This window comes from Haliotis rufescens, unplaced genomic scaffold (assembly GCF_023055435.1).
Source record: "Haliotis rufescens isolate VD_foot unplaced genomic scaffold, xgHalRufe1.0.p SCAF_5, whole genome shotgun sequence".
Classification (NCBI taxonomy): Eukaryota; Metazoa; Mollusca; class Gastropoda; order Lepetellida; family Haliotidae; genus Haliotis; species Haliotis rufescens.
In genome coordinates, this window is record NW_025964223.1 from 62,812,795 (window position 1) to 62,824,725 (window position 11,931).

Sequence of the window (11,931 nt, forward strand, 5' to 3'; positions counted from 1 at the left end):
TGTAATTTAACACGGCTTTGAGCTGTATTTCAGTGATATCAAACCGGGGTTCGAACCCACGATCATAGAATGATGAAACGCCTAAGGGACTAAGGGACTTCCAGGAGAAGTGCGGCCTCTGGGGCGACTGGGGTATCCGTGCCCTGTGAAATGAGTGAGTGAGTGAGCGAGCGATTCCAGATAGGGCTACAATTGGGCGTCCACCGCCGTCATATTGCCGGAATATTACTAAATTCGGCGTAAAACAATACTCATTCTTCGATGTAGTTAGTTTAAAATGGGTTTACAAAATAAATAAAAAAATATATGAATGTGTTTTTCAAATCGTCGTAAACATCGTCTTTCTGGGGCAGGGGATAAGTCGAGTGGTAAAGCGCGCGCTTATAGCGCTTAAGACAGGGTTTTACTCCCCACATTGATATATATTTGAAATCAGTTTTTCTGTCCCGCACAGTGACATTGCTGCATGGGATATTATAAGGGTAAGCTATTTTTCATGGTATTATCATTTGCAGAAGTGCGAGGTCTTCCATTAACTGCCCGACGAAGGAGGGCAGTTGAAAAGACCGAGGGCTTCTGCAAATGATAATGCCCTGAAATATAGCATTACCGTTATTATAGCTAAAATGGATAGAATTTGTTATCAAATAAAAATAAACAATATCGGTTTTGAATCATTTAGTGCAATAACTTTTGTGCAATTTACTTTTACAAATATGGAAACGTCATAGAACAAACCAGATGACGTCGCTATTGAACGAAGCCCGCTCAATTCTGATAACATGCGGGCGGTTTAATGATAATTCCATCCATTTTAGCTATAATTAAAAATAACAACGTGAAAACAACTCTCTTTCTCCGCCACCATTGTACCGCAACAGAGCCAAACAGGATAAATTACTCTAATCATCCTCGATAGAGCTGCATCGGTACTATAGGCGCAGGAAGGACGTGGACATAAACCTGCCCATAATTGGACGGCCGCTGTCCCCGTCGGACACGTGAAATGTTATGATTAATGAAAATTGTCAAGTTAACAGAAGAGCTTCGGAATAGAACCAGTCGGATATGTATCACGGAAATCAATTAACTGTCAACACAGCCAGCTCAAAGGTGCTTCTTCTTCCATTAAAGCGAGTGTATCATTCCAACGTTATCGTCACTAAGTATCCTACTTTGCAAAACAAAATTCATAAAAAACACGTGGAAATTGGAAAACATATCTCTCCTGGTATAATATTACTTTTAAGATTAATTACTTGCTTTGAAAAGCTGAACAGAAACCTTTCTAAAAGAAATAATGTGTGGTCAATGCTCGAGCCCGGAATCCCCCCAAAGTTTTAAGTTTAGAGTCGTCAAAAGTGTTATCGTGGAAACGACTTTATTTTTTTATTTTTTTACTGAAGTGGTTTCCGCTATAACAATACATCGATGCTCTGTAAAAGACGTTGTTTTTTCAGTCTTAAATTGATCTCCAAACTCCCGTATCTCTAATACGGGACATTTCGACATTCTCGGCGTAACAAATTTGGTGTCTAAATATAAACGCTATTTCTTCCTATTTGGACGTATATTAAAATATTTTTCTCGAAAGGATAATAACTTTACCAATAGATCTGGGCATGTTTCCTAATTAGATTATGCATGTTTACGCCTTGGCGTTCTCTAAGAAAAGTAACAATTTCCCCAAGGTCGTATGGTATACTTAAGACTCATACGTTGATGAGATATGTGTCTTCCGGACTCGGGAGGAACTTGTGAAAGGTTTTCTTAATAGACGGGGTTTTTATATGATAGGTTTATAAATTTAGCCTACATTTCTCTAAATAGGATTAACGGAGGGTCGGGTCTTTAGCTGTTATTTAACAAAATGTCAGCCACAGCAACACTGAAGGACTCGGAGCTCGGTAACAGCATTTCTCACACGCACGCACGCACGCACGCACGCACGCACGCACAGAGAAACAGCTGGAATATTCCTGTCTGCTTCGAAATAACCAATCACATCATCTTGTGTCGCTAATGCGAGGAGAATTGACTTCAATAATGTTTATGGAGATATTCATTCATTAACAGACAAACAACCACAGATAACACAAGGCCGTACTTAACTTCTTTTTTTTAACATGCCCCGCCCATTCTATAATCAGCAAATCAGGAAACTGTAGTCCATTAGTGGGCGTGGAAAAACAGACGCATTTTTGTTTGCTTTGTGACTCAGCGATCGTGGGTTTCAATTCCGGTTCGCCCTGGTGATGTTTCTAGTTTTGTCAGCACTATACCCGTGCTTGTGGTTTCACGATAGCGCCAAACAACCTGCACCACTTCGGGCTTTCCTCCCACATCAAGCAAACACGCTCTGGTAATTATGTTGAATAATTTTGTGGTCATTTTAACTTCCCGTATACCTTTAACCGCCTCCGTGGTTTAGTGGTAGAGCGTCCGCCCGGAGAGCGGAAAGTCGGGCTTTCCTCCCACATTAAGCTGACACGCCGTGATATAACTGGAATATTGTTAAAAGCGGCGTAAAACCCAACTCACTCACTCACTCAAATTAATGTGGCAACATACCCATCTTTAGCTTTGTTACAACTAGGAAATATTTCAGATGAGCTATATATACCCCATACTAATCAAACGCTTAGCTGAATACTTCTGGTTACTGCAACGTGTTGTGACCTATTTATGCTCTAAGTACCAATCATTTCTGACGCCAATTCCCAGAATCGATATGGAACTACATAACTTTTGACATTGCCACCTCACTGATATCATCGAGTGCAGATATTTTGTCACGATTAACTTTATCGTTATCTATCGTCATCAATAAAGATGTCCATCGCAGATAACGGGACATATTAGGAACAATTTAAAGCGTTATCCACGTCCAAGTTTCTTTGGAAAGAGGGCGATTAGGTTTAAGCAATAAAAGTCATCGTGAGCGTATTCAGTATCGCGTGATCGTGAAACATGTACGCATGCGTATACGTGTTGCACGTGAACCTCCTGAATTCTCGGGTTAGGGAGTGCTTGGCTTTTGTGGCGGTGCTGATGTGAGCGATGGATTAGCCCTAGTTATAAATATTCCGGAGGAATAAAAATTAATTTGTAGAAATAGACCTGGGAAGGAAATATCGTCCTCGTCCCGGGTATATTGTTCCACAGGAACCAATACTCCTGGTATTTCGATTCCTTCAGATCAAATGTTTAGGGGGAACATATTTACTCTCACACTTATCGTTCGTGATTGAACATGACTTACAATATTTCTCATTAGCGATTCGCTGTGCAAAGTTGCGTCCTTTGGGCACGCCAGAAACGTATGATTGTGGGTTCGAATCCCGGTTCGCTCCGATTATGTTTCTAAGTTTGTCAGCACCATACCCGTGTTCGTGGGTTTCAAACGTCTTAGGCCTGCATCACTTCGGGCTTTCCTCCCACATTAAGCTCACACGCCGTGATATAACTGAAATATTGTTAAAAGTGGCGTTAAACCAAACTCACTCACTCTTCAAATACAACCTTGACCTTTGATACTTATTTGTTCAGATGGGTTGTTGAGGAAACTGGGTAATGTCCTTAATGAGATCTTCATCCATTTCAGACTCCCGAGAACGCTTGACCGCATGGGAGTGGCCAGATCGTGGAAGGAGGGCGTGGTCAGCGGTAACGATGACAACAGTACATTGATTAAACATGTTTCATTTATGATGTCAGGAAGTCTACACAAGAAACATAGACTAATGTAGACTCCCTGATCGAGTATTAATGCATGGCACGAAACATGGGTACATCAATTCAACAGATGCATGCGATTTAGTGGTAATGTTGTGACGATTCTCGTGCCTTTCCCTTTGCCCAAAATATGTATGATTGATTAAACATGGCATTTATTCCGTAAAGATTATGCCATGACAGATTAAATAAGTTAATATGATGTTGGTTGCTTGTTGTTAAACGCCAGACTCGGCAATATTCCTGCCATTTGATGGCGGTCTGTACATAATCGAATCTGGACCGGTCTAGTGATTGACTCCATGAACATCGATCTACGCAATTGGGATACGATGGCATGCATCAACCGAGTCAGCGAGCCTGACCACCCGATCCCGTTAGTCGCCTCTTACGACAAGCATGGTCGCCCCATCACGGACCAAGTTCAGACCGTGGAATGCTCCTGACCGTAAAGTGATTATCATGAATTGCTCAATCTTCACTGGTATAATACTATTAAAGAAAGGGGAGTTCTTTACCTTCTTTTGAGCATTGACAGATGAACTATAGTAAAATGAAACAATTTAGTGTTCTTTAAATGCTTTTGAGTGTTACATGTTAGTTAAATTTTAAAGACCAGGATTATTCCAGGTAATAAGTTTTTTTACATGTTTTGGGCACTGGGTCTCACGTCTTGAATATAAATATACACCCTTGAGTTTATTCTGTTTCTTTTACAAAACATGTTTGGCATTTGTATCCCATCTGACCATATGTGTTTGTTGTAAATCTTTTTACTGTTGTTTTTTTTAAGTCTTCGGTAAGTAAGACGAAATTCCTGTTAGAGTTTAATCGCATAGACATAAGTATGATATGTTAAAAATTATTCGCCTGCTTCTTATTGTTATGTCATCTCAGTATTCTACATGGGTGCACATGTGCTCGACAAACAACAGAATAATAAATGTCAAGTATCGCAAAAAGTATTTGTATTCACAAAAGGTTTAGCCTTTTACATATTTTCGCAAAGATAAAAGTTAATCAATAAAAATATGTGTGTCGATAAAAGATAATGATTAAAGTTTGAATCACTTTGCAATTTTTTTACGAATAGCGCATATCATAGGACGAATGTAAATGTACACGCTTTTTTGTCTCCAGGAAATACCTTTGAAAAATATTTCATTGTTGTCTGTAGATGCAGCATCATACAAATGTCATAATAAAATTCATGCACTTCAATTAAATTAAAACTTGATATTCAGTATTTCGCAATGATCATTCATGCACGTCTTCATTCTTTTTTCCACATCTGATTTTTTTGTGTTCAGCATATATATATGTGTTGTGTGTGTGTTGTTCAACAAACAACTATGCTTACCATAATACGACAGTGCTGCCATATCCCGGACCAACTGCTGCGCCGTATTAGAGTAGCCTCCCCTTGTACATGGTTGGCACCTGCGGGAAAATTGACGCCGCCAAGTGGACATTTGGGTTCAGCAGGTTGCTGCCTATCGAATCTACTGTGACATATAACGAGGTATTTGTTTCTGTCATACGCAGGCCTAGCTCTTTGGAATATTCCCCTTTTGTGAAAATATCTGACGTGTATAAGAAATCCAGCACTAAACTCTATTTGATATGGGTATTAAATTGATTGGGTGTCACCAAAGTCAGTAGAATTGATAGGCTATAGTTGTTTGTCATTTCAATGAAAATTGTCATTGCCTATGAAATTCATGAGTGAAAGTTTAACAATAATTTGAGTCAGCAATTTAGTATGCTGTTGTATCAATATGTGTATACAATATCGATAACCGGAAATCATGAAGTCTTTGACAACTTTCACAAATGTCATTGTCATGGTCAAATGTGTCCTGTATGCATGAACATGTCAATGTCGTTACTATTTTAAAGTAAAATAAAGTAAACAAATGTAAAGGAATTAAGACATAAAGTAAAATCATTTTTTATTTTCTCACTTTAATTTTTTATTGCATTATCATTGCCAGAATGACAATAATCTTTTATAGCTGTCAACTCCATTCAAAGTGACTAAAGTAAATTGAAAAGGCATTTATGATAAGGTTGTATGATATGATCCAAAATGAAGCTGCAGTCAGACCGAGCGGAGTTGCCTATGACGTCCACCTCTTAACCCCTTCTCACCATACTGCCTGCTGTAACAATCTGTATCACCGTTGTGCCTGATATGCAGGTAAGTACAAACTTATTATATTTTATGGTGTGAAGACTTTTTTGCTAACCATTATTTGAACGTCTCATTTCAACTCAGACCTTTTACTGCAAGGCGATAAATTTCTGCATGACAATCTCATTACCTTCCACAGAAGGTCTGGTCAGGTGAACTACGGAATCATCCAATTAAGGTTGAGGTCCATAAAATCTTGGTACAAGTGAGCAAAGTATTCCGACAAGAATATCTGTTTTCTGTAATTTGAAATGAACAGCTAGTTCCAAATGTAAATAATTAAAGACGTGCCCTGTCATTTTTAGTGCTATCGCATCTACACCCAAAATGTACTACCATTGAAGAAATATCTGGGTTTCTTTTGTTAAAAATGAATGGAGGTGGTAAAGATAAGTAGTTTACCTGCTTGTTTCACAAAGGACGAGGAAGCATTATTCAGCCCATTGGGTATGTCAAATTGTAACTTTGAAAATACTGGAATGAATATTATTAGACATTTTTTTAAAATGGCGGACAACATGCTATATTTCTTTCTTACACTTGTGTGTGAGTGAGTTGGATTTTACACCGCTTTTAGCAATATTGCAGCAATATCACAGCAGGGGGCACCAGAAATAGGCTTCACACATTGTACCTATGTTGGGAATCGCACTTTGGCATGATGAGCAGGTGCTTTAACCACTGGGCTACCCCACTGCCACTTGTAAGTTTAGGACATATTACAACACATAAAGTTTGTGACTTCTCATGAAGTTTGTGACCCAACATTATGTTTCATATATTTGTACTGTTTGTATCTCTATATCCTAAGAAAATTAGAAGCAGTCAAAGACTTGTTCATGTTTAAATATTAGAAAAATCTTTCTGAAAACTTCTCAAATCAGCATTTTAAGACATTTATAGCCTTACATATTTATGTAGTGTTGTTGTAAGTCCGAAACACCATTTGTTGAAATGAACAAAGTCTGGTCCACTTTCATATGAGTGAGTGAGTGAGGTTTTACGCCGCTTTTAGCAATATTCCGGCAATATCACGGCGGGGGACACCAGAAATGGGCTTCACACATTGTACCCATGTCGGGAATCGAACCCGGGTCTTCGGCGTGACGAGCGAACGCTTTAACCACTAGGCTACCCGACCGCCCTCTTTCATATGAACTTCTGTGATAACTTTCATAGTGATTTGTAAAGATCTTTCACATGTTTAAGCTCATGCAGATCCCATACCTTGTTTTGTCATAGTCATGATGGCAAGAAGCAAAACCAAACCAAAAACATCAGGGTTAATCATGTTGATTTCGTGTTAATTTCTTAAAAAAATATGTGAATTAATTCTTTTCACAAATATGTTGACAAAAAGACATTGATAAACCTATTTCCAATCAAACGCACCTTTTACATTTGTTCTTTTACTTTTGCCAAATTAAAGGTAGGTTTGCCTATCAAAAATGAATAGGGTTTGTTTAATGATGAAGAAATAATTGCCTACCTACTCATACCTCTTAAGGGTTTTGTACCAGACACACAAGTCCTTCAAGGGAAGAGGTGAAGTCATGGGTGAAAGATGCCCACTCACTCACTGCTCGTTGGGGTGTTTGACTGATCAAACTATTGATGCCATGCAATTATCCATGACCCAAAGGGTTAGGTAGGTGAAATAGGGGTTAACGTCAAGTTCAAGATTATTGTAGTTTACAGCGATGGGCATGTTTGAGAGTAAATATGTTCCTCCTGAACATTTGTTCAGCTGGAATCGATATACCAGGAGTATTGGTTCCTGTGTCCTTTTTTTAGGGGTATATTGTTCCAGAGGAACTAATCTGGACTAATGCCGATTTATGGTCCTAGACTACTGAGATACCATACCACAGTTGAACATAGATACCCCACTCAGACACATTATACTGACTACGAGCTGACCAGTCCTTGTTTTAGCCCCTTAATGCCGAGTGCCAGACAGGGTAACAACTTGTACCATCTTTTAAGGTCTTTAGATATGAAAGGCCGGGGATCGAACCGGTCAGTCCGAAGACCACGGGGCGATCCATTGACCTGATAGCTATTCACTGATGACAAGATCAAGTATCAGGATAATCACTTTATGGTCAGGAGCATTCCACGGTCTGAACTTGGTCCATGTTGGGGTTGTCCAGAATCGCCATGGTACTGCCCCATTGTGGACGAGGCTCACGCACTGGAAATACTCCAATACAGGTCGATGTATCAATTATACCATCACAAAAAAGGCTACCTTTACATTCAGATAAAACAATCATAACTTTATTCTGAACAGTTATCTCCCAAAGACCTTCCTTGTATTCTGCTGAATATTTGGACATTTGGGGATTTGGCTTTGTGTCAAACAATGCATGGAAATCTATAAAGTGGAAAGACAAATGTTTTTTTAGCTTTTTACTTTGTTACACAGTTGTTTTTGCTTAGTAATATGATCTCTGTTATCTGTCTTCAAGACAAACTATCCCCATCCGTCTTTGCAAAGGGACCACACAGATTTTGTACATGGAATGTAATTTTGCAACTTAAAACTCCACAATCACTGCTCAGATCCGAGCAAATTCTGACCTCTGGAGGATATAGTATATTTCCAAGTATTGCTATGCCATATTATTGCAGTAGTTGTACAAGGTTTCTATTATGATAGTGTAAAAGTATCTTAAACCTATGTTTATTTCAGGTTAACAATTGACTTGTCTTTGCATGTGTTTGTGATGGGTCACCGGTGGTGCAGGATACGCTCACACTTTCACTAACACTTAGTGTCATCACAATATGATGATTTATAAACACATACCGTATTTGACGTAATAAGCGCCCATGGCGCTCTCAAAATTAGAAATAGGGGGCTCTTATTAGAATATTATTTTGGTGGAAAAAACAGAGTTGAAAGATAAATTTCGTGGTTTATGCTGACAGCCTGAAATGTTTATATACGACAGATATATTTTTCAAGAATTTAATTGCCCATAATTAAGGGTTCATATAGCACATGAGTGCATATTATACGCGAATAAATAAGTCTTGTGTATATTGATCAATCGGAAGGGGTGCTAATTGGGATGGTTCACTAGCCAATATATTAGCAAATATCGCCGTGGGCGCTTATTACATTGAATATGGTACATATGATATTGTCAGAAGAGTACAATAGTCTCTGGTATTAGTGGAGATTTTTTTTATTATGGAAAGAGTTTTGTGACTGTTATTATCATTGTAATACTATTCATGGTTAGAATTATATTTGTTTTCGAGTATGCCACAAGTGTGAGATTAGTCTGGGGATTGTATCAAATTTTGCTGACCCAACCACTTTATATATACCTGTCATTTTTTTTCAACACCCCCCTCCCCCCCCCTACACACACACCTCTTATAAATGTCATTTTTTAATGTAAAAGTCCTCTTAAAAAAAAACCCAAGAGATATTTATTCCAATTAAATTACATTTCTAAATGTGTCCTTCAGACACAAGAAAATTATGGTAACTATTACAATTTTAACCATTCCATTGGCATTCCAATACAATGAATTTTGAACCCTACTATTGCATTGCTTAAGATGCCACAAAGCATCACAGTTACTAATGGCTGTCATTGACTAATATTTCAGCAGTTGGTTCTGATGAGCTACTAATCGATTAGCATCATAGCCCTTTCTGTGGTCATTAAAAAAAGGACTCTATTAACAGGGAAAAAATATATCTAATTCTCTTAAAGATTAGAACTCTAATATGAGCTGTAGAAAACTGATACATGTAATTGGTAGAACGTCATGTTTCATTTATCTCCCTTTGACTGCTCATTGCCTGAGAGAAAGAACCATGACATTTGATTTGCATGGAACTGTGTTTTAGTTTGCTTTTTTCATGTTGTGAGAAATTATACACATGTATATTGTTTTCGTCTGATTGCTAACATTAAGACATATTTTGACATTTTGGGACAGTAATATGAGAAATTAACTTTATTACAAATATGACATGTTTGTTCATTTTTGTTCTTGTTTTGAAATTAATCATGTTCTTATCCAGACACAAGCAATTACATGTCTTTATGATTGACTGATATTAATATACGATTGACAGATATTAAAATAAAGTCTCAACTTTTTCAGTGTATGTTAGGTTGTAATGACATGAGACAATCTTACTTTGACTGAATGTGATGTGAGCTGAGTTGAGTTGAAGATGGGTTTAACGGCGCATCCAAGATTATTGCACTTATATAGCGACGTACATGCACGTATGTGTGTGTGTGTGTGTGTGCGTGTGCGTGCTTGTGCGTGCTTGTAATAGTCCGGACTGATGCCTATTAATAGTGCTATCATGCTGAGATACCATGCCGCAGTTTAACATCAATACCCAACTCAGACACAGTATACTGACTCCGAGCCGACCAGTCCTTGTTTTAGCTCCTTAATGCCGAGTGTCAGACAGGGAAACAACAAGTCCCATCTTTTAACGTCTTTTGGTATGACGCGGCCGGGGATCAAACCCCGGATCTTCCGCTCTCAGGGCAGACGCTCTACCACTAGACCACGGAGGCGGTCTGACTGAATGTGAAATGTAAAGATAGTCGAAAAATAAAACATATGACTAGTTAATACTTCAGCATGCAGTCAGATGTAAAGTTTGGTCCTGCTTGTTCAACTTCATATCTAGTGGATAGAGTGTCTGCTCCGAGAGCGGAAGATCGGGGGTTCGATTCCCCCTTTGTCATACCCAAACAGGTCTCCCTGTTGTCACCCTGCCTAGCAATCAGCATTTAGGGGATAAAACAAGCACTGTATGGCTCAGTCAGTAGACTGTGTCTGAGTGGGGTATCTAGGGCTGGGACGGGTAACTCGGGTATCTGGGTCGGGTGGGTCCTGAGTAGGATCGGGTACCCAAAGGACTACCCGAATCCGTGATTAGTCACGTGATATATTGTTTAATGACAAAAATGATCTGAAACTCTATGGTTACACTACAAGTCACTAATGTTCGCATTTCTTTCTGACTGTGCACCCATTCCTTCTGACTTTTATATGTTTGAATAAAGATAAAACTTCAGTGTATGCATGACCTGATAGTTTTATACGTGTATGTAAATAGTTTTTGCCAGGTCTCCAGTCAAACTATTTCCAATCGGACATTTTGTAACTATCTCTTGAGACCTACAGCGGGTACCCAGGTAGGGTCAGGTAATAGTGGGGTGGGTACCCGGGTAGTAAATCTGGACTTGTCCCAGCCCTAGGGGTATCCATGTTAAACTGTGGCATGGTATCACAGTGGGCTGGCACTTTAAGACCAGCATTAGTCTGGACTAACACAAGCAGCCACACTCACATGTGCAAGCACGTCGCTATGCAAGTGCCAGGTACACTTCCATTGCAGCAGATAGCTGCATTAATTGTTTGATGCTTGTAATGAAACGACAAACTACAGTGTGGTTACCGTATTCAACGTGATAAGCGCCCAGGGCTCTCTCAAAATTAGAAATAGGGGGCTCTTACTATAATATTATTTTGGTGAAAAAAAAAGAGTTGAAAGATAAATTTCATGGTTAATGCTGACAGCCTGAAATGTTTATTTACGACAGATATATTTTTCCAGAATTTAATTGCCCATGATTAAGGGTGCATATAACACATAAGTGCGTATTATACGCGAAAAAATAAGTCTTGTGTACATTGATCAATTGGAAGGGGTGCCAATTGGGATTGTTCACTAGCCAATATATTAGCAAATATCGCCGTGGGCGCTCATTAGAGCGTCGAATGCAGTATTTAAAAAAACAGGGATAAAATCAACTTTTAATGAGTCCGGATTAGTAGCAGCAGCCACACACAAAAGCATATGCACATCGCTACATAAGCAGGGTATGCTTTCATTCTGTTTTATCACCTGCACCAGGTGCAACCAAGTGAATTAACCAGGTTGCACCACCAAAATATTGGCTGCACCATTTCATCTAAACTGAAACACTGTATTTTACGTTATTTTG

The 11,931-nt window shown here is 38.8% G+C and overlaps 1 long non-coding RNA gene across 1 annotated transcript in view; it reads left to right on the forward strand.

Annotated features, from left to right (window-relative positions):
• Window positions 1–5,927, forward strand: part of LOC125373507 — a 151,414-nt gene extending 145,487 nt beyond the window's left edge. The window contains exons 2-3 of the long non-coding RNA XR_007218377.1: window positions 3,605–3,666; window positions 5,831–5,927. This is a non-coding gene — a long non-coding RNA (uncharacterized LOC125373507). The remainder of the gene's footprint in view (window positions 1–3,604; window positions 3,667–5,830) is intronic.
• The last annotated feature ends 6,004 nt before the right edge of the window (window positions 5,928–11,931 follow it).